Source organism: Eptesicus fuscus, chromosome 18 (genome assembly GCF_027574615.1).
Source record: "Eptesicus fuscus isolate TK198812 chromosome 18, DD_ASM_mEF_20220401, whole genome shotgun sequence".
Lineage (NCBI taxonomy): Eukaryota > Metazoa > Chordata > Mammalia > Chiroptera > Vespertilionidae > Eptesicus > Eptesicus fuscus.
This window is the reverse complement of record NC_072490.1, coordinates 18,584,027-18,608,483: the sequence shown is the minus strand read 5'-3', so window position 1 is coordinate 18,608,483 and position 24,457 is coordinate 18,584,027. Positions and strand designations below refer to the sequence as shown.

Below are 24,457 nucleotides of genomic sequence, written 5' to 3'. Positions count from 1 at the left end.
GAAAATAAAATTCTTAAGACTATTGTAAATGAGAAAGCACACACCTGTGGCACACTGTTTGTGTCCAGGTAAGAAGTTAGAGAGACGTCTGGCACCATGCAATTTAATACGAACAGATGAGCAGAATTCAAAACTCAGAGACAATTCCTTTTGCTTGCAGGGAAATCGAGAAAGATTCTCTGGGCTGGAATTCTGCAAAGTCTGTTTATACCTAAGTGCGCCTGCATAGTCTGGCCCTGCACACATCCTGGCTTTATCTCTTGCCATGCTCTCCTGTATAAGCCTTATGCCCCAGCGGTCCTAGCAATCCTGAAATCCCCACATGAAGGCTCACCTCCTCGCCTTTGCATGGCAGCCACCCTGCCTGGGTGCCCTCCCTCTGCTTCCTATAACTCTCACTTGGGTTATCACTCTTCCTGAGAAGCCTTTCATTGCTTTGGGCCTTTCCAAGCCCCTATGCTCTCGCCCTCAAAGCCCCCTGAGCACACACATTTCTGAAAGCACTTATACTGCATTCTACCTCTGTGCTCACTTTGGAAGTGAACATACAGGTGGAATGCAGTATAAGTGAGCCTTTCAAGAGAGAAACTGTGCCTAAGTCCCCAATGTTTCCTCAGGGCCCAGCACAGTGCCTGGAACAAAGTAGATGCTCAGTAAATGCTCACTGGAGGTACTTATTGACAGGGGCAAATTGTTGTAGGGGCAAACGCATTGCCAGGTGCCTGTGGCAGCAATGCTGGGTCTCCCCTGTGCACTGTTGATCTGCGTCATGCTCTGGGGACAGCTCACGTCTGACACAGCTGGAATGATCACATGATTAGAAAGTATGTCTCTGGGGAAGTAGAAATAGTTAGGATTCCTGAAAAGGGTTAACAACTATTGCACACATGATAGCCCGGGCCAAGAATTTAAAAGCTTCTTCATGAAATTCACCAATGTTTATGACTAATTTATTTTAGGTGGAAATACATATTGAAGCCACAATGAGGCACCACTGTACACCCATTAGAAAGATTAAAATTAACGACTGGCATTACTGAGTCCTGGAGAGGATATGGAGCACTTCAAACTTTCAAACACTGCTGGGGGCCATGTAAGGGCCTACAACTACTTTGGAAAGCTGTTCAGAAGTTTCTAATAAAGTTAAACATGTACCTATTCTATGACTTAGCATTTATACAGCTAGGTATATATCCATGAGAAATGCTTACAAAAAGACAGCCCCAAACTGGAAATAACCCAAGTGCATATCTACAGGAGAATGAATAAGTTGCAATCTATAATAATAAAAGCATAATATGCTCATTAGACTGGAAAGCCGAATGACCTTCCGGACGTCCTTCTGGACATCCTTCCAGATGACCTTCCGGACGAAGCCTGCGCTGCGAGGGCTAAGGCAAGCCACTGTGGCTGCGAGGGCCGAGCCCCTTGCACGAATTTCGTGCATCGGGCCTCTAGTATATTCATATAACTAATGCTACTCAGCAATAAAAAGAATGAAATACTGATCTATGCAACAGCATGTGTGAATTTTTTACATGTCATATTGAGCAAAAAGTGTCAAATACAAATGAGTACATAAGTACTTCTATTTTGCATATTAGAAGTTCAAGAACAGGCAAAAATTCAAATTGATGGTGTTGGAAATCAGAATAGTGGTAATCTTTGGAGTAAGGGTTTGATTCTGATGGGGAGGGGGAAGAGGGCATGAGAAAACCTAGAATGCTGGATTTTTATTTTTCTAGCTCCTTTTGAGTAGGGATTACATGCATATACACCTATATAAAAACTCATCAAGTCTTAAGTACTTCAGCATATGCATGTTACACCTCACTAAAAAGTTATAAATAGATATTGATTGATTGATCAATTGCTCACAAGAAATCTAGATGAGTGGAAGGCACAAAACATTCTCATACGAAACTTTCGAGTATGAATCATATAGACCCTCTTTGGTTCAAGAAAAGAGATAATCACTGAACAAAACCTAATATACATCGGCTGAGTGGCATGGTTGTGGAACAGGTAGAGCAAGGATGTGCCCTTCCCAGGCGCTTATACCTGTAGCATAACTCCCTTTTGGGGGATGGGCGAATAAAGAGCTCAGCTGAGCTATCTATTCGGGATTTTTGCAACACAGACCTTTTCTCAGTCATAAACCTTTAAGTCATCTCCTTGCGTCACACTGTTTGAAAATCATTTCATAAAAATAAGGTTGTGAAAACTATTTTTCATAGTAAAGTTAAAACTCTGAGAAGTATAATTATAGGAAAGACAGAAAATGGGAAATAGAGTCTTTAAAATCCTTTTGCAAAGCTTTGCCAAGAAGTGAGATGAGCCAAAGATGATCAAAAAATTTCAAATCCTTGAAACCTACCATGTCTGTCATACCTGCCCAACCGAAAGAAAATAGATGCTTTAGCAAAAGGCATTTTCTCCTCATTACCAAACAGGGCTTTAGCCCCAAACTCCAGTTGAACCTGACAACACCACATGGGGATCTGGAGAATTCCCAGGCTCTTTCAGTGTTTCTCAACTGGGTGTTACAGCATTTGAGACAGAACAAATCTTGGGTGGTGCACTGAAGGTCCCAAAGGCTAGTAGCATCCCAGCCCTCCCATCACTGTGATAGCAACAAAATTCACAAACACTGTTCCTGATTGAGAACCACCACTGATATTTTGACTGGAAACTTAATTGGCACCTGATTGGACTAATCCACCCTGTATCAGTATTCTGACTGTTATATCTATTGTTAAAAAAATACTACTATCACTACTACTAAATCATCAGTCAACATTAGAAAAAACAGATATTTCACTCAAAAGTCCAAATTTTCAGTTCTCTAAGTGACTCACTTAAGTTACCTGCCCGGCTTTGGCTGGCATTCAAATTTGCAACCTACACTTGAGGTCTATGTTGTAGGAAGGTCAAGTGGCCAGTTACTGGTTTGCTTCCCACTCTGTACACACTGGGGCTCACCTAATGGATTGCAACAGGAAGAAGCTGGTAAAGATGATGAGAGGAAAAGCTCATCCCTTTAAGGCCTGGAGCAGAGCTTGTCTAAGCCACCACCCCAAGTATCCTCTCACCTGGTCCATTTCCAAATAGAGCCAGGGGCAAAATCATTAGTAGAAGAAAAGAAACAACTCTATAGTCCATCAATCATGACAAAATGAATGACTCTACCCAGTTATATGCCCCTAATCTTCATCCTGTTATACAGGCTGAATAGCTCAACTAGTTATGTTACAATGATGAGCTAATAGCATGTCCCCAAAGACTCCATTCATTCCTACACCCTATCAGAGCAAACCTTAGAGGTTTGTGGGCTAATGTGATTCTTTTTTTTCCTGGGAGGAAGGTCTATAGTTTTCATCAGGTTCTTCTAAACCACTAGCCACATGTAGCTATTAAGGATTTGACATGTGGCTAGTTTGAAGTGAGATATGCTATACCGGTATGTGTACAATACGCCCAGCATTTCAAAAACTTAGCATGAAAAACAGAATGTAGAATATCTCAACAATTTTTATATTGGTATTTGTTTAAATGACATTTAGGATATTGAGTTATAGAAAATGTGATAGCAAAATAAATTTCATCTGTAGTGTTTCCTTTATATTGTGGTCACTGGAAAATTTTAAATTATATATGTGACTTGAGTTTTGACTCACATTATATTTTTAGTGGACAGTACTGGATTATAGTCTAAGGGCAGGAAATAAAATTGTTTCAAAAGTTCACGACAAGTTACAACTATGAATATATTTTGAAGCATATTTATAAAGTAAGAAACTACAGGTGAATTTGGAGAAAAAAGTGAGCTTTTGTAAAAATATTGATTTGCAGGGAAACAATGATAAAAAAATATAAATTTCACTTTGTCCTCTGAATCACTTAGCCCGGAAAATAAACCAGTGTTAGAAACTTAAACACCTTGATTTTTTCAAATCAAAACTATAGTTTCCATTTGTTCAAACAGAGGGTTTAAAAAGTTCCTGGGGAAAGTAGGTAAATGGGTTAAGTATCTTTGTTGTTCTTAATCTAATCGACATGCACCAAATAACACAGAGTTTATTGGATTTGCCTTGGGGCCGGTCTCATGACCCCTCATAGGAGTAATTAGGTATTAAAGTCTTCCTCAGAGCAACACTTGAAGCTTCTCTTTGCTTGGAGCTCCACAAAGGCAGCATTCTGTCCTTTGGTCTTCAGATGTTGGGTGCATCAGAATCTCTCCTCAGCTTTTCCTTTTGAACGGAAAGCTAATTGCTTCAGGGTATAGTTGCCCAGATGCAAAAGAATATTAATGTAATTTTTTTCCATTGTTATTATCAATGTTTTGATTCAGCTAGAACATTCTAATGAAAGATATTTCTTTTTACAGAAGCTTGTACCTTCTGTGGTTGAACACACTATGTGGGTACAGACTCCTGTTCATTTTAACACATAGTCCTGCATCTCATCTGTTACAGAAATGATCAAAACCTTTACCTTCATCTCCTTTTCCTCACATCCTGCCACATTTTGCAATGCAAGCACCTCTGGGTGCCATTTAATGGGTCAGTCCTAGGTTGGTACAGGTGGAACTCATGCAGGAATTTAGCCATAAGTGCGTTTTTCATGAATGAGCATTGCATTCATGCCTACCTGTCTCCCATTCACTCCACCTCCTATTCCACCCAAAACTTTTACTAGTACACCCAGCATTTCAAAAACTTAGCATGGAAAAACAGAATGTAGAAGTAATCCTTCTGGTGTCTAAGATTTCCATTAAATGATGCCATTCATTTTGATGAGCACTAAGTGGCCCATGATAAAGTTGTCATCATGTTTTCCTTAACAAGTTGACTCGTTCCAACAAACTTGGGCCCCAGGCAACTATAGTTCATATATATATATATTTGAATTTTTTTTTCGCTTTGCTTCCTGGGCCACAGCATTTCTGCCCTTTAAAATTTCAATTGTTCCCCAAGCCAAGATAGAAGCTGTTAATGACTCTGTTTTTAAATGTTTTTAGGCTGACAACTACAACAATCATACAAGGCAGCTAGCCATGCAGAGTTCAAGGACACTGAGTATGGATTCAACATTCTTCCATTTTAATGTGCATAAGAATCTTGTTAAAGTGCAGATTCTGACTTACTAGACCTAGAGAAGTCCCTGATAGTCTACATTTCTACCTAACTCCTGGATGGTGCCATAACCCACACTTTGAGTAAGAAAGGAGACCGTCTCTAGGATGTCTTCTATCTCCAGTTGTCTATAATTCTGTGTGACCGGAAACCTATAGCTGACATAAGCAGGGCAGACACTCCTTAGACATTTGCTAAAATACTCCAGAAGTCATAGTACCAGTTGTGGAAATGTATCTAAAGAGGGGAATTTAGAAAGTAAGTCTGAGAGTCTATCACCAAACCATTTTAGAATCTTAAGGTGGATCAAAGTTACTATCTATTACTTCTTTCAAATGTATATTTAGCTACTTAATTCGTAAGATATCTCAACAACTGAGCCCCCTTCACAGCCCAGCTGTGTATCGGATAAAGCTGGGTACAAAACACATCTAAGTTTATTCAGTAACTTGTTTCATAAAGCAGCTATCTTGAATCTGTAGGCAAAGAAAGTTTTTGCTAAATAAATATTTGCTATTCACTTTATCTGTTCTGTAAATATAAGTGCTCCCATATAAGGTTTTCTTAATGTGGAACCTCTCTCTCTCATTCCATATCTGATAAGTATAAAAATAATTTATATTAATAGCAAAGACAACAATTCACAGTTCCTTTCATCATATCGATTGTTTTTCAATTCCAAGTATGTCTGCCACCATATAGTTGATGCTGATATTAAATTCCTTGGTGCAGGTAATTTCTTAAAAAAGTAGATTAAATAGAAATCAAAAGGAAGCTTATATATTATCTTTTTCATAAGCCCTTTAAATTGATTTTAGAGAGAGAGGAAGGGAGCATAGATAGAAACATTGATGAGAGACATCGATTGGCTGCCTCCTGCACGCCCCCTACTGGAGATCAAGCTCACAACTCGGGCATGGGCCCTGACAGGGAATCAAACTGGGGACCTCTTGGTTCACAGGTAACGCTCAATCACTGAGCAATACCTGCCAGGCTATATGATTTTTTTTATGTATAATGTTTCTGTCTCTCTTGACTATAGGCAGATAATTTTTCACCATATTAACTCAGTGCTAGGCACATATTATGTGCCAAATACTTTGCTAAGTGCTGGCATTTAGGGGGTGAGAAGGTGCATAATTTCATCCTTTGGCTCACCCAGGCTCAAGTGAATGGGGGTAGATAGGCACTTAGCTAAGCATTTGCAACATAACATGCCTATGATAAAGATGTCTGTAAAACAGATTGCAGAACAGGGCCATTACTTGGATGGTGATGTTGGCCTCTGAGTTCTACAGAAATGCACACTTACAAGTCTGTATCCTTGTTAAATTTTCATCATTGATTAATTTCAACTTCAAAGATATATTAGTGTATCAAAAGTTTAAAGTAGAAATAAAAATCTGTTTAGATGTATTAAACCACAATACAGCAAATGTGCAGACATGAAACCACCCACTGCCTACAATGACAATAAAAACACACACACACAAAACCCCCTAGTAAATATTGGAAATAGGTTTTTAGGGACTATTAAATCCTCCCTCCCTTTCTCCTCTTCCATAAAAGTCAAATTTTGTTTATTCTTCTTCTGAATCAAATTCTACTCCCTTCACTGAAAGTTTCATAGGTAGTGACCACCACCATCTCTTCATCTTCAGCTCTCATTATTTTACACCAAGACTAATTAATAGCTGCTTACTTGACCCAATCTCACCTCCATCCTATCTGTCACATCATTGCCATAGGATACTTTCTAAAATATAAAACTGGATTAAATCACTAGGTTTAAAATTTTTAAATGACTCCCTGTGACTGTCAGATTGAAATGCAAACACCTTAGACAGACTTCCAGATTTCATCTGTCTTATCCTTACTGGCTGAATTCTATACTTCATCCTTAACAACCTGCCTGCAAATTATATATCGTGCTTCTGTGTCTTTGCATGTGCTACTTCCTCTGCTCGACCCCACTGCTCTTATAGTTCCTAGATCACTCCTCTTCACCTTTCCAGACCCAACCTAGGTAAGATAAAACCTTTGCTTTTAGTTTTCATATGTTTAAAAACAGTTAGTATATCACAAAGTTCAGCATGCATCAGTATCATCTGGAGGGCTTGTTAAAGTTTCCTGGGTTCCACCCACAGAGTTTCTGGTTTAGTAGGCCTGGGAGGGGGCCGGAGAATCTGCACTTTAACAAGTTCCCAGGTGATGCAGATGCTGCTGGTCCAGAGGCCACACTTTGAGAACCACTTGTCTAAAGAATTCTTCATCAAGAAAACTAGACTTTGGTTGCTCACTTTTTCATTCATTAAACGAGTGTTTATTATGTAAATATGTGCCAATTCCAGCACTTGAACTAGAATAGGTATTTGCACAGAGGTATAAAGATGGTCTCTCTCTCTGGTGAGAAGGAGGCAGGACTGCCTCCATAATTGTGCAGGTTGGACAGTGTGTAAATGGTGCCCACTGGGGTACTGCAGCTCAGCCAGACATGCTAGTCCTGGAAGTCAGAGAAGCAAACCAATGCTTACACAGCAGTGTGATATATGCCATGACACAAACACGCATAATGTTCTTTGAGAGATGAGCAGGACCTCCAAACCCAGATATGAACTGGGAGCAGGGCATCAGGCAAGGCTTCCTAGTGGATGTGATACCTCTGATGAGTCTGGAAAGGTGAAGTGGTTACGTTGAGAACAGTAGGATCGAGATAGGCAGGGAGAGGAATTAGCCTATGCAAAGACACAGAAGTATGATATGTAATTTGTAAGTAGATTATTATGGCTAAAGCAAAGAATTTCAAGGACTGAAATCACTTTGCCTACAATATGAAGGGCATTTGCTTAATTAAAAAATAAAGTGTGAAGTATTACACACATTCAAAGACCGTATAAAACGATATTACAGACACCCACATACCCATCGTTTAGATTGGCTTTATTTGCTTCATCTCTCTTTATAAGAAATAAAACTTAGCAAAACACTAATTACCTCTCTCCCTATCTCTTTCCTCTCCCGCCCTTCTCTTGCCAAGCTAGCCACTACTTTACAGTTGGCATGTGTTTTTCCCATGCATGTTTTTATGCTTTTACTGTGTAAGTGTAAGGGCAATTACTATTTAATGAGAGACTTTGTCTAGGACGTTGCAGCAGAAATTACAATGCTTGCCTCAGCAAACTTCCTGAGAAGACACCTGGAGCAGTAGGCAGCTGATGACAACCAAACCTGCCCCCTCCAACAGGGAAAAAAATGGGATTCAAATTGGCTTTACAAAATGCAATCAGAGAGGGTTAAAGTGTCTGTTATTTTTCTTTCATCCTGTTTTTTAGTTGTTATGAGCCCAATAGCACCAACAAGGAAAACAGTTGGGAGAAGGAAAAGGAGATAAAACTCAAATTAGGGTATTCTGTCACTTATTAACAGCCATTATTAGCAGTTTAGTGGTTGAAAAGGTTCAGGTTGCTGATTTTAAAAAGTCAATGGGAAAAAATAGCAATAGATTGGGCTTCAATTATTGACGTTTTCCCCTCACTCTCATTCTTATGAAGAGCAAAATGTGACTACACAGGTTGTATTTTGTAAGAACATCTGACCTAGTAAGTAAATAAACCAACACACACACACACACACACACACACACACACACACACACACACACATACATTTCAAGAACTTTGGTGCCAGGAAAATCACTTGCCCCAAATCACTTGCCCCAAATGGAGAAGACATACAATTTCCATCTTGGTACTTTCCATTTGGATAGGATGACTCATAATGATTTGAAGAAACAGTTCTTTTCAAATGCACACAGAATTGCAAAAAAAGTGAGTTTTTCAAAAAAGCAAATTCTGCAAACATTGTGTACTTTCATTTCTGCTCTTAGGCACATTAAACTGAATTGGTTATATAAAAAAATCTCTTGCTAAATTGAATTTAATTTGATTAGGAAATTTGCGTGTACATGCAGACAAAGCATGGTAATTGTGAATTTTAAAAATGTCTGGTTATTGAAAATGTTCTTTTTAATGGAAGTTTTGCCATAGCTTCATTAGGGAACTGAATTTTTGTCAGTGTGGATCCACATTGGGAATTAAATAGGCCATAGCCCTTGGTTGGGAAATCACTCAAGGAGTAGGCAGTTTGTCCTTTCTGAAGAAAAGTAACACAGCCTCAAAAACTGGAACGTTGGAGTAGCTTGAAATCCTTCCTGCTTTGGCCCCACGGGACCCTCTCTTGCCATTTCCTAGCTCTGTCATTACTTCCTTTAAAAACAAATTTCTTGCTCTTCCCAGCCCCAGTTTCCTCATCAGGCTCTGGAAGGCAGAGTTGGCTGCTGGGTCCTAATGCCCTGGCCTATGACCTAAACGAACCAAAATAATTACCTTCTATGTTACTGTCAGACTTCTAAAACACACAAATAGAAAATTTAAATAGAATTGGTTCAAAGTATTTCAGGGGGAAGAAAGTGCTTTTCAGAGGGCCAACATGCCTCATTGCAAGGATATATAGGTACACGGCCAGTCATTTGAGACTACCTGACACATGTCAAAAGGGAAACGAATGAATCCACCTGTAGCTTATTTTACAGGTGCTATTTAGGTCTTTCTTCCAACCTCAGTCACCAGAGGTTCCATTCTGCTAGGATAAATGAGAAGGAACCTTGCATTTTATAGGTCATGGAAAAGCATTCAGGTGAGGTAGCAAAGGATTAAAGAATTATGAAGAATCTCCCAGGTATTATCAATAGTACATGCCCAAGTAATGCATGAATCGAGTATATACTTGAGATTTACATTCCCAGAACACCCATTATCATCCTTTAGCCACATTACAGGGTACAAGGCCCCGAAAGATAGTCAGTCGTTCCATTGGCTAGAATTCTCTAAGTATTTTTTCCCTGGTTTGGGTAATTACTGAACAAAGAAAGGATTGGAAAAGCAGCTAGTCTCATATTTTCTCAAACTTTGTGTAGTGACCTTAGACCCAACATAGCATTAAGAAAATTCATCGGCATTCTCAGTATACAAGGATGTTCATCAGTATTTTCATTCCTTAAATGCCTAGTTTTTTTGTTTGACTTTATTTTCTCTCTGTGTTTTTATACATTTCCATCCCTCCAGAAAATTCCCTCGTGCCCCTTCCCAGTTAATCCACTCTTTTCGCCGAGGTAACCACTGTGTTGATTCCTATCACCATAGGTGAGTTGTGCCTTTTCTAAAACTATATACAAATGAATGAACACAGCAAGAACTCCTTAGTGTCTAGTGCCTCACGTTTATAGCATCTATAAAAACCACCTCTTAGTTTCCGTATCTGTCTATTGAGGGAACCGCCTGCAAGAATGGTGTGCAGGCATTCTGAGGAGTGGTAGGTTTCCGGGGAGGGGTGAGGGACCTGATAAGTCACCTAGACTGGGCGTGGGTGAAGAGGAGGCTGAAGAGTGGGGTCTGCGGCACCCTTCTCATCTTCATACAAAACAGCTGTACTTTTCCATGTCTTACAAATGGGGATTCACTGACACTTTTCATTTGGGAAAAGGGTTCTTTGTAAAAAAAAAACCCACAAAAAACAAAGTTAGAGAGAACCACAGGTCTAGACCATGCTTGTAGGTCCTTTTGCCCTATTATTCTATAAATTACAAATAGTGTTTTTTGATATGAGAGCTGTGACTGGTCCCCTGGAGAGAAGGCTGGGAGACAGAAGCAGCCAGACGGGGGCCCCCAGGGAGGGCCTGGGCACTAAGTACTGTAATATTAGTACTGGTTACCATCAGATAGCGCCACCCCTAACTGAGGCACCTAGACAATGGGCCAGAGGCCCTGGGCCAGGGGAGGCACAAAGACAGCATTCAAAAGACCCGGCTCCCACAGCCAGCACACATCTCTATAGACTCCGCCAGACGCGGGCCCAGCCGGAATGTCACCTTCCAGCCAGGGAACCACTTTTTTTCATGGGTAGCTTTTAAACTGCTAAAAACAATAAACACAGCAAGGGAAGTGCTGACACAACCTTAACTGCAGAGACAAACTGAAACTGTCGTTATAATAATGTAAACAAACCAGGTTCCGAATTCTAACCTCGAATTGCAGACAGGGCTGCTGGTTATTGGCAAACACCTGGGAACGGACAGGGAGCATTCAGAGGGCCTGTCAATCAAGACAGGGGATCCTCACTGCACAGGTGCTTCCGTCCTATCTGACTTGCTCCAACCGACGGGTGATGTAATTCTTGGGACTTTTTCACACACAAAAGAGAGAGTGAAGAGGACTGTTGGATCTTCATGGAGCACACTTTTCCCCCACAACAAATGAAAAAATGGGCTCCTCTCTCTCCCTGTCTTATCATCACTCTTCTTCCCCCAAGTGAATTTGTAGCATTCCTTTACTCCAATTATGCTTTTTAAAAAGCCCATTTACTGTTTTATATTTCCCTGAATACCTACAGAATTCAAAACTATGTTAAAGAACAACAGCAGCAGTGCCACCAATTAGAAGATAATTCCCATAAAGCTGCAAAGTGACAACCATAGAGATCACGAGTCGGCCAACACCCGAACCAGGCCTGCTATCTGACCTTCTGATCCATGAAATCACGTGTGGAACTTGGCACCCACGCAGGACGGCCAATGGGAGGGAAACCGCAGATCTGGAAAAAAGGAAACACAAGAAAATAAATACAAGTGCTTTTTTTTTTTTTTTTTAAAGTTCCCCAACATTTGCTTAATCTGCTCTTCTTTATATGTTTAAATAGAGTCTGGTTTCAGAGCTGTCTCTGATTTTGAATAGATGCAAATAGACTTAGATAAAATCTCATTCCAAAGGGGGAGATGGTTGCCGATGGTTCCAGAGAATCTTTTAACACAGGGATTATAGTAACACATTATAGGCAGGGGACAAGCCTGTGGATCCCAAAGACCTGCTTTTCTGTGGACAGGACTCAGGAGTTTTGGATTCTCAGCCTGGGAAAATGACTAAAAGACAAATGTGAATCTGAAACAATCTAGAAAATGTGCTAAAGAGGGTCCAGTTGGGGCTCAGATAGGTCTTAACAAATAAAAGCTTCGGCTGTGCCCTGTGGTGAAACCACAGGATAGGCATCCAAGCATGACGCTATGGCGCTGTCTAGACTGTGCTAAGTGCGATTATGTTGGGGACACTTCGCACAGGTATAAACAGATGAAAGAGGCGGCCAAACAAACCACGGCATCCGCTTGTGCAGCAGCCGATGTCTCCAAGTATAGGGACAAGCGAGAAGCTGCTTTTCAACTAACTGTGGTTCCCAAATTTCTGTTGTACGGAACTTAGCAATCAGAAAAACAGAGGTCAGTAGAACAAACATCTGGGTTCCTGCTACCCAGGATGGACTGCTGATAAAATTTTTTTCACATCTGCGCTTCCTTTTTAATTAAAAAAATAAAAAGTAGAGCTTAGGTATAACCTCCTTGACAATCCCACTCCAAGGCCAGAACATACAACTGTTTGCATCTTTGTAGTCCACTTTTTGTATATATTCACATACAATATGTGTATCCAGGACAATGCACAGTGCTGTGTTTTTAATTTACCTATATGATATGAATCTATGCATATGTGTCTATTCCTCTGCATTTTCGAGTCAATGTTAGGGATGTGAGAGCTAACTGTGTGGATCTCCAGCTCATCCCTTTAGCTGCCACAGTAAATAAACATATGCTCATTGTCCTTTCACCCAACACCCAATGTTTATGGCCCCATAAAAGCACTTATTATATCATTAAGTGATTGTTGGTTATGTGTGGGTGTGCGTATGTTTGTGTGTAGGTGTGAGTTTTCTCTGCCACTGGACTCTTGAGCTTCTCGGGATGTTGCCTTGTCTTGTTTTAACTATGGCTCTTCTGTGGGATGACTTCATCCAGAATCAACATTCAGTGTGTTAAGAGGCAAAATATATCTGTCAAAAATTGATCTGCTTATTATTAATTTCCTCCCCTTTAAAACAACATGAAGGAAGACTTTGGGGCCATATTTATATATTTTCTTCCAAGTCTCTCTCCACTGCTCTTGTCCTAAATCTTCAAACCCCAAGCCATCAATATCACCTGGCTGTGTGTTGGACAATCAGAAACTCTGAGAGTAAGAGTCCAAAGATGAAGACATTTAAGACACATATTCTAAAAGCATTCTCAAAGGCTGATCTGCCAATGCCAAGAAGAAGCTTGAGTTTGTAATTGTTGTGTTTTTATGGCACATATGAATAAATATATACCACTACCCCTAACATTAATATTTAAAAACAAACAGTGCCTTTTGTATGAAAACCATATTGGACATTGATTTATTTTTTTGAGGCTATAATTCTGATTTAGACTTTGAAGAATACATGTGAACCTGACTCAGGATAAACAATTTAAAAATCCTCATATAATGATTAATATAATAAGCATTTTTATACATAACATTTACTCAGCACATTTTGTGGGATGGTTTATGCAACATTCTTCCACCTAATTTCACTTAATTTAATCCTCAAAATCATCATGTGAGGTAGATGTTATCTTTTTATGTTTTTATTCATTATATATATAGAGAGAGAAACATAAATTGGCTGCCTCCTGCACGCCCCCTACTGGGGATTGAGCCCGCAACTGGGGCATGTGCCCTGACCAGTAATCTAACCAGTGATCTCTCTGTACAGGGGCGGTTTGACACTCAACCAACTGGGCCACACTGGCCAGGGCAGAGGTAGGTATTATTAATAACCCTATCTTTCAGAGGAGGGAAGGAGAGGCAGAGAAAGGTTTAACATTTTGCTCAAAGTCAAACAGTGAGGAAGAGGCTAGCCAGCAATCTCACCCAGGCAATAGGGTGTCACAGGCTTTGTTCTGAATTACCGAGAACAAGCGTAGGTTGTAAAGATAAAACTGCAGAGAAGGAAACAGAAAAACAGTGTCATTGAGGTGGTTTCCAAATTTTGCTATAATACAGACAGACAGCATCTCTTTCACGGTGTGCCTCAAGCTAAGGACAAACCAAATTAGAGTACTCCAACTAAACATATTCAAAGTGATTTCTTAGCGATGAAGGAAATCTGAAGTAGCAAGGTCAAGCCCCAGACCCTTCCAACCTAAACATAACCACTTTTAATTCTTCTCTTTAGAAAACAGGCAGCTCACGGCTCAAAAGAGGTGGCCCAGTTTGTATACCCAAGATTCAAAGCAAAAATGAGAATTACTTCCTGGGACAACTTTAGCTCAGAATGTGTGTTCTTTATGCATTTTTAATTGGGGCACAAATATATTAACAGTGTGGTTATTTTGTACTTTCAAAAGAATCTGTTTGTACCTGACTCATAATTATATTTGGAATACATTTATTTCTGGGCATGAAAAAGTTCATTTTGTTAAGCCATCTGACCTGAGGTGAGGTTGGCACAATTTCCCAGGACTGCTCCCAATTAATGCAAATTGAAGGTTAAAGGATAAATAAAGTCCCTTTAACTTGGTTAACTAATATGTTATTTATAAATGTCTCTTTATTTGGTCTATTTTTTCATTCACTAACTATGTACAAATAATATATAATGTATATATTATTGCAAAGTTTTCATTTTAAAAGGATTACTATTATGGCAAAAAATTAATGCCATATATTATCTCTCTCTCTCTCTCTACCTACCTATCTATCTATCATCAATCTATTTGCACCTGTGTTTTCTCAGGTCTCTTAAAATCTTATGGAGCCTGAGACAGACCGATTGCATTGCATTAATAGCCTGCATTCTTCACCCCTCCCTATACCTGTCCTTTTGTCATGTAACTTTGCAGTTCTTCTCACCAAAGAAGCTGAGCCTATTTTCCCATCCCTTTGATTCTGGTTATGGCCAGGTGACTTTCTCTGGCCAATGGAATGTTAGCAGGTCTGCTGCACGTAGATGTTCGAAAAAGTTCTTGTTATGTTTAAGTGTTTTCTTTTGCTTCTCTGTGATCGCCATGAGAACATGCCTGGCTAGCCAGTAATGGTTAAGAAACATGGAAGGGAATTTGCTCATGTCAGTTGTCTCTGCCAAGGCCATCCTAGATTAGCCTTGACCGGCCAAGCCCCATACATATGAGAGAAGCCAGGCACAATGAGCAGAGCCACCTAGCTGACCTCCAGCTAACTACAGATGCATGAGTAGGCCCAGCTTGAAGTGGAAAAACCACCCAGCCAACCCTCAGACTCATGCACTTACAAATGCCCCTGTTTCAAACTGTGGAGCTTTGAGGTAATTTGTTACTATGCCAGGTAATCCCAGGTAAAACTATTGGGCACTAGATGACTGATTAAAGGACCTAACTCTGGTTCACTCAAAAAAGAGATGAACACATAGAAGATGATATAAATTAGGTAATAAAATGCAGCAAGTAACCACCAAATACCAGCTGTATCAGTCAAGAGTCAATCAGGAAAATGTAAACTGGTCTAAGTATTTAAGCAGAAGAACCATAATGAAGGCATTGATTACATAGGCCAAGAAAAAGATGGAAAGACAAGTGGGAAAATGAGGCATCCAGGAACTCAGTAACTGCAGGAAATCCCTGAGCTATAGGGACAAAGAATTGAAATGTTTGATGTTAGAGCCCTGGAACCAGAGTTAATCAGCAAAAGCTGAAGGCTCAAAGGTCCTCTCTGATAGGAGCTGAAGTCCTAGAGGAGACACAGTTGCCATCAGAGATACTGTCTGAGGCAGATAGTGTGGGGAAGAAATGCCCTGGCTTCTCCCTTCCTTCAATCTTCCCATCTCCCTCCAGGGCTTTCCAATGGCTGAACCCAGATGGAGGCATAGACAGCACAACCCTCAGTGAGCAACCTCTCAGGAATACAAGGGAAGGGCAAGAAAAGAACCCGAGGGGCCAACAGGCAAATACACCACCACAATGTGCAAGATATTATACAGGTTTGAGAGCAACATCCATAAAAATAATGAAAATAAGAAAAGACACCGGGCTTGAAGGTTAGAAAGCAACTGTGGGAGCAAAGTAAAGAAGTGTTGGGGAAACTGCAATATTCTAGTTTGGCTGAGAAGGTTGTGTATTTGGGAGAAGGGAGCAATAAGGCTACAAAGGTGAGAGCTTGAAAGAGTTTGGATTCTAATTCAAGCAGATTGGACTTCTATTCTGAAGGCAATGGGAAATGAAATGGTTCTGGGCAGAGAGTAACATGATCCAAACTGCATGTTAGGAATATTACCCTGATAGAAATTTGATGGGTACATTGGAGGGTGACAACTAGACCAGGGGTTTTAATCAAGGGTAGACCTCAGGGAATTCTGAACGCTCCTGGACAAACTGGCAGGAGTTTGTATAAGCATTCAGTTTTCTGAGAGATGGTACAGAGCTTTCACATGGTTTTTCAATGGAGTCCATGACCCTTGATCCTATTGTAAGCACCAGAAACAGGGAAGTGATTTAGAAAGCTCCTACAATAATTATTTTAATGAGGATCAAACATGTTACAGTGGTAATGGGAATGGCAAGGGCTACACAGATATAAACATTTATAAGGCACTATCTAAACAAATAGTCTAGATGAATGTGAACAGAAATAAATAAGAGCCAGAGATTACAAAAAGGTTTAACTCTGGGTTACATCCACCTGCTATTCCTTCCTTTCCCACTATAAAATGGAGGAGGCAACTCATGCTTCCATGATACTGTAAAGATTTACAAAATTGAAAAGTTCCGAGATAAACACATGGCATATATATCACCACTGTCCCCCTCCTCTGTTCATCACAGACATTACTAATCAGACACAACCTTTACTGATGACTCGAGCCCAAACACAATCTCCAAATCCTTCTCAAATAGCCCCCAGCAGCTACTGCCATTTTCTAGAACAACTGTATTCATTTATTGTATTGACTGCTCTTTAGTTTCGTAAAGATGAAGTACCAATAAGTGAATATATTTGCTGAAATGTATCATATGCTAATATGATCTTTATATACATATTCATGTACATATTTCTCACATGTGAAAATCTTACTAATATGCAATTGGGCCACTACCTAGATCGTAATTACCCAAGTTCACACATCCCCTTATTGTTAACCCAAAGCAATCAACACGGATTTGAATGAAACTGACTTAAGGGGGAAAATATTGCAAACATGAAAACTTATTCCATTATTGAATTATCATAGTAAGGTTTTAAAATCAGCACATGTCATCACAATCAACTACTAGTGTCTTCACTGTTTGGTAAATTCTTAACTCCAATTATAGGCAAGTAGGTATGTAGTATGACCATGAGCCATCTCTTGTCAAAGTGACCCTTGGATTGGTGTTTGAATGCCACTCTGGTGGTTTTCTAACCTTGGGGTATTTTCTATCTGACATTTGAAAAGAAGTGTCATTATCAGAGTTGCTTTCTATATAGGACCACAATAAAGGCAGACTCAGATAAGCCAGTATTTTTTCTACCTAGAGTTTTGATCATCAAAAAGATAATTACTGTCCATATCAATGTGAAGACTCCCTGTTCACTTCAACCCCAACTCCCAAAGTTTGATCTGTTCATTCCCAAACAAAAAAAAAATTGGAAAATTGTCTATATACAAAAATATTCCCAGCAAAAATCTCTAATGTAAAAAACTCCCAATAGTAACTAGTTGACCATGACCCACAATAAAAAGTATGTTTTAATCCATAACACATGTACCTATAATTGGATGTGTGTGGGTATATCTAACTAAAACAGAAGTGTCATGAAGTAATATTTTATTTATGTGCGGCACTTTGATATTTTCTATCCCATTCTATATTTGATTATATTCTATTTTAAATACTATTTAATTGAAGAAAAGTTAGTAATGACCAGCTAAATTGATTTCATTACCCACTAATAGGGCCCAACAGTCTGAAAAACACTACTGTGGCAAAATGACTAAAGTACTCTGACTTTATTCACCAATGTAAACATATCCACAAAAGACCAATCCAGAGCAACTTAGCAGGGAGAAAAAAAATCTCTTGGCTCTCTCCCTAGTATCCTGGATGAAGCCAAGGTTTACGGAGCCAACTTTTGTACTCGGTGGTTGACAATGACTGAAAACTGAAAGGCGGAGATCAAATCCTCACTCTGCTTCTCAACACATCTCTTCCGCTGGGTAATTTATACCGTGCAAGTATCAAGCTATTCAATTTTGCTGTCATTTACTGTTCTTTTTCCAACAGCAATGGAAACACAGGATCGGTTTACTGTCTTCTCTCTTTGGTAGAATTAGATTATTCTCCCTCTTGCCCCTTTAAACAAAGATGGCATTCATCACTCCGGAGAGCCACCGCCGGAGGATCTCCAAACAAAGCATGGCAGAATCTGGGCGTTGAGGTTGTCAGTCCAGATTATATACCAGAATGGACTTGGGAATGATTCTTTTGACCAAGTGAACACAATTGGAATTGAAGCAACATAATTAACAGTAAAAACAAACAAACAAGTAAACAATAAAAGGTTCTATTCCTCCCAATTCAGGGGTATCTACTAAAAGAAAGCTACTTATTTAAAAAAAAACACAACACCAACATTTTCTCTTTCTAAAAGGAAAAAAATAAGCAGATGCTACAGAGCCATTATATCGGGAGATGAAATCCTTTGGTGGCTTTCTGGCCAGTACTCCAGTACTGAAATATTCTTCCTTACGACTTTGTGACGACTTTGACATTCGTCTGCTCACTGTGCACCCTCCGTCTCCACCCCGTGAGTGAGTACATCAAAAGCCTGACATTTACCACCTTCTTTTATTCAGCATTTCTACTTCTCAGAATACACGATTATGGCTACATACAAAGCTTCAGTGACAAAGATGTTCGTGTGGCATTATCTATAGTGGCAAAAGACTCAAAGGAAATACAATTAAATCCTAAAAGTGGTAAACTTTGGGTGTTTGAGTTATTGGCGATTTAAATTTTATTCAGTATATTTACCCATAATTTTCAAATTTTCTAAAATAAAAACAAGAAAAAGGGATTAGAAGTAACACATCTGTGCTTGATACCGAGACAATAATTAACGTCCAGGTAGATTTTCAAGAGGCCAAAGGATGCACGTGTTTGATTATGTCCTGAGAACACTTTTAGGGAGCTCTAGCACCTAACTCAGGTTTGTCAAAGGCAAAATGGGGACAGTAATGATACGTAATTCATAGAGTTTTAATGAGGATTAAATTAAGAAAATCAAGTATTAGAAAGTGCCTGGCACACGTACGCATGACACGTGTTAGCTGTTATTGTTATTATTATGTTGTCCCAGGAATTTGGAAGATATTTATCTAGTTCCCAAATGAACCCAATACAAAGGCCCAGGAAAATATGAGTTTGTTCTAAGTGCCCCCAAAGTTATTCTCTGCATTTGGAGAGTCAAATGGGGCATAAGAAAAGTTTGAGGGTAATGGATATGCTCATTATGTTGATTGTGGTGATGTTTTAACATACATATGTCAAAACTTACCACATTGTGTATTTTACACTCAGTTTATTTTATATCAACTGGACCTCAAAAAGGCTGTTTTAAAATGATGAAGTAGAGACTTTTTTAGACTAGCAATCCCAAGAGAATTTTCCATCAGCAGACCAACACTAAAGAATATCAAAGAACCTACTTTAAGACGCAGGAGATAAAAGGTCCGATGGGAGCTCAGAAATACAGAAAGGAATAGTGAGAAACAAAAATGGTAAATATGCAGCAAATCTAAATGAATATTAACTGTTTGACAACAATTGTAATGTCTTAGTTTTAAAATGTTTGTAAAATTCAAATGCAAGCAATTATAAGGTGATAGAGGAACACTTTATGGCAATATTTGAAAATGCTGATGAAATGGATAAACCACTAAAAAAATTACCAAAAACAGGAAAAAGATAATAGAAAGGTGAATAATCCTATTTCCATTAAAGAAATTGACTTTGTACTTAAAAATTTCATCACAAAATATTTTCACCTTAAACTATTTCATTGGTGAATTTTTCCAAACACTTAAGGGAACAGCACATCAATCCTACATAGTTCATTCAGAATATAAAAAAAGGTAGATCATGTCTCATTATATAAAACTAATTGGATGAGGCCAGCACAGCTTTGAGGCCATAACTAAACAAGAATATTACAAGAAAAGAAAATAACAAGCTAACATCTCTTATGAATTTAGGAGAAAAATACTAAAAAAAATCAACAAACTGAATCCTGAGATATTTTTAAAAGGATAATATATTATAAGCAAGAGGGATTTATTCTAGAAATAGGAGGTTGGTTTAATATTGGAAAATGAATCAATGTAAAGCATCCTATTAACAAGAAAATAGAGAAAAAACATGATTATTTCAGTGGATGCAGAAAGCATTTATATAGAAGCATTTATGTCATTCAAGTCTATTTATGATGAAAACTCCTGCAAACTGGGATGGAAAGGAAACGTTCCCAATCTGATAAAACCCTATAACAAAAAAAATCTTAGTGAATGATGACTATTGAAACCTTTGCTCTTGGACTAGGAAAAATTTAAGGATACCTTCTATAACCAAAGTTTGTGCATTCCTGTAGGTCAGTGGTTTACACATTTTCACTTACTATGACTCCAGTAAGAAATACACTTTATATAGTGATTCAATACATGTACACATAAACCTAAAACATACATTTTAGTAAACAATGCCCTTACTTTAAGCAATGCTCTCTAATATTTTCTATTTTGTTCAGTTCTAGCCTTCACATATCCCATTCCATTAAAAATGGTGGTCACTGCACTACCACCATTTGTCCACCATCCAGAACTGAAATATCATTGCTGACATGTACACATAAGGAACTGTTTGACATTGAAATTGGGTCTCAAAAGAACTGTTGGCCCAGAAAGAAACTCACTACAGACTGATTCATTTGCCTTTCAGCATAACCATTATTGCTTGTCTCATTTTCGGTTCTTATAAGTGTATTTCTAGTAGCACATGATCTCACTCATCTAGGGGAAATGATGAACAACATAGACTGATGAACAAGAACAGACCCAGAGACCAGGAGGCATGGATCAGACTGTCGGACCTCAGAGGGAGGGTAGGAGAGGGTGGGGATAAAGGGGAGAGATCATCATCAACAACAACAACAACAAAAATGGTGGTCACTCCCTAAGATGGTTTAATGTGTTGTGACTAAGTTCGAAAAACATGTTCTAACACAAGATTCTTGGCAAATATTAGGCACTCAATACAAAGTTATTGAATGAATAATGGTATACATTTTGCATATCAATATAATATCTAGTTCCATATTAGTGTCTATCCTTGTTTTCCTCTACCCTCTTACTCTTTTTCCTTTTTAAATTTATGTTAACTTACTATCATGTATGTAACTTTATAAGTTCTCACAAGCTTTCCCAGAACAAGGCCTTAAAAAACAGCTTTCAAAGTCACATAGTAAGGAGGGAAAAGGTCCTTCCAAGGCACTGGGTGACATTTCCCTGGGAATAAGAAGCGCAATGCCTGTAAGAGAGACACTTCCTGTCCCTCCACTCTAACGATGTCTCCGGCACAGGAGAGCAGATGGCGACTGTGACTAAGGGACAGGAGCTCACCTCTAACCTTACAGGGAACCATATATACTCTTGCTTTCCATGAAGTTCTCTTGCATTTCTGACAGCTGGGAGAGAGTGAGCCAGCTCGTTCTGAGAAACACAAAGCCACTTTTTCAAAGAGGAACAAAAGGGTCCCGCAGCTGACAATGAAGAATGGTGTGAGCATCTATGTGCGCCGCTGTGATAAAGGACTTCACGGTCTTGAGTTTCCTTTATCTCTCTTTTCAGGGTGTAAAGTCTTTCTCAGGTCATTGAAATTGTGTGTCTACAGCACAGCGAGCAAACATGTGGGAAGGAACCCGTCCAGGCATGTGAGAATCAACCTTATCTTTCTGACACAGGAACAAATTTCACCTCCGTAAAACTTTCATTTTAAAACATTCTGCCTGGTCCTGTGGAACAAAGCTTGGGCCACAAAAGGGTCTTGAAGCACTGTGGGCAAGTTGCCATCCTGGCTTATCTTCCCAAAGAAAGAAAAGCCTGTTTGGGGCCGAGCACGGTGGTCCGGCTTGGTAAAGTGGTCCTTGTGAGGACAAGGTTGTGGGCTAAAGAGGGATGTGAAAGTGACTGGTCATTCCTTTAGCAAAAAGGGGTCATCAGTGAGGAGGAATTTAACAGGGCTGAAATGAATCACTTCTTCCCTAGAAAATGGATCTGAGGCTTTGATTCTGCTTTAGCTCCAAGTGAGCAAGGATGCTCCCAAGGAAATCACCAAAAATGCAAACCAAGATCTACATGCACAGATGTCTACAGAAGTATTTGCTTTAGTATGAAACTGAAGCAGCCTGTAAGTTCCACACTAGCGGGGTGTGGGGTGTGGGGTGTGGGGTGTGTGTGCTTTAAAAAAGCAATGGTTCAGCCATTAAAACTAAAAATTACAAATTCACAGTGTGAGAAATAACCACAACCAAATGTTAAATGTAAAAAGATGAAAAACTACACATGCAAAATATGAATTTAACCATTTTTACACACACACGTGCACACGCGCGCACACACGATATACATAGAAAAGGATTTGGAAGAAACACTCCAAAATGCTAACAGGAGCCCAATCACTGGCTTGTGAAATCTAGAATGAATATTAAATGCATGTCCCCTCACCCCCACCCAAATTTCCACTGTAGGCATCGATTTACTCTTACAAACTAGATAAATAAAAGCTATTGCAAAACATAAAATAATGTATTTCTTTATAAATTCTAGTTTGTTCATTAATTGATTCATAAATATCTGGAAACTTTGTTCACTTTCTCTTTAAAGATAACTTGAGGAATTAAATTTCTAACAACACAGAGAATAGGAAAACGGTTTTCATCAGTGAGTCTCTTGCAAAGTAAAAGTTAAATGTGAGTTCTTACCCCTCTGGACATATTTATATGAAAGAAGACCAAGTTAAAAAGAAAATGTTTTCTTATATTTGTTCATGCAGGTTGTGTGGACTGAGTTAAATTGTACTTTATAGCTCGGCCGGTGTGGCTCAGTTGAGTGTCAACATATAAACCAGGAGGTCATGGTTTGATTCCTGGTCAGGGCACATGCCTGGGCTATGGGCTCAATCCCTAGAGTGGGGCATGCAGGAGGCAGCTGATCAATGATTCTCTCTCATCATTGATATTTCTCTCTTTCTCTCCCTCTCCCTTCCTCTCTGAAATCAATAAAAAATATTTTTTTAGAAATTGTACTTTATAAATAACTTTAAAGGTTTAGATGGCCCAGTTGAAAGTCCACGCAGTTAATATAAATGTCACGATACTAATAAATTCCCTTAGTAAAACTCCCTAGTCCTACAGTAACTAATGTCACCCAGCTGGCTAAAGCCGAAGTGAGCAATAGAGTCCACTCTACAGCTATTTGGGAAGGAAATGAAGGCGGTCCAGAGAAACGAGGCTGCCAAGGTAAGCCAGGACCAGAGGAGAGTCATAATTGATTTAGCAGGCACACCAGCACGCAGGCTAGAGTATCTTCATTTTTCATGTGGGTTCTAGTTACTTTGTCACTTTCCTGAACCGTGCTGGCCAGTAAGTAGGGTGTACCACGGAAGGCTCACTGTTGCACTGGCAGATGCAGGGAGGAAAAAGACAGGTTAATCTGTTCTACCATTTATTTCTCTGACAGATAATTCCATATGGTAAAAAAGAAATGAAAAGAAAAACTCCATAAAACCATGTTACTAGCAAGCCACTTAATTAAGAAGGTTTTTTTTTTGTTTTGTTTTAATCGAAATAAAACAAAATCTAATAAGGCAAGTCCATCTGGCAAATTGTAAATACTGAGATTTTGGCAACAAAACTACTAACCTCTACTTCTTGCTAAACTGTTAATTTTTTAAAACAATTTCTCAGTAATGTGGATGGGTGCACCACCTACAATATTGAGAGCCCTGCTCTCAATGAAAGTTTCTAAATAAAGAATTTTAAAGGACCTTCCGATGCTATCACATATTGGGTAGAAACAGGTTTACTCTGGAAAGGCACATGAGGCATAAAGAGTCCCTAAGACCTGCCCATAGGCTTTTGGTCTATCAAAGAAAGGCGAATTTGTCAGCCTCTTAGAACACCTTCCAGTCCTAGGCTAAGACATTTACTACGGACTTTGGAACTGATATGTGGGTCATCGAGAGTACACACTGGAGGGGAGATGGGATGAAGGCTGTGTTCTGTTTGGGTTTCTGCTCTCCAAGACTGTCAACCTGTGAGTAAAAGTGAGGAAAGCCAAGCTTGCAGGTTGAATAA

General features: G+C 39.2%; 1 protein-coding gene across 6 annotated transcripts in view; it reads right to left on the bottom strand.

Moving 5' to 3' along the window:
- The window catches only part of THRB (thyroid hormone receptor beta), a 292,618-nt gene that overhangs the window by 151,585 nt on the left and 116,576 nt on the right, over positions 1 to 24,457 (bottom strand). For all 6 annotated transcript variants that reach the window (XM_054708075.1, XM_028129998.2, XM_054708074.1 and 3 more), the window contains exon 2: positions 11,712 to 11,783. The gene's annotated coding sequence lies outside the window, so the exon portion shown is untranslated. The remainder of the gene's footprint in view (positions 1 to 11,711; positions 11,784 to 24,457) is intronic.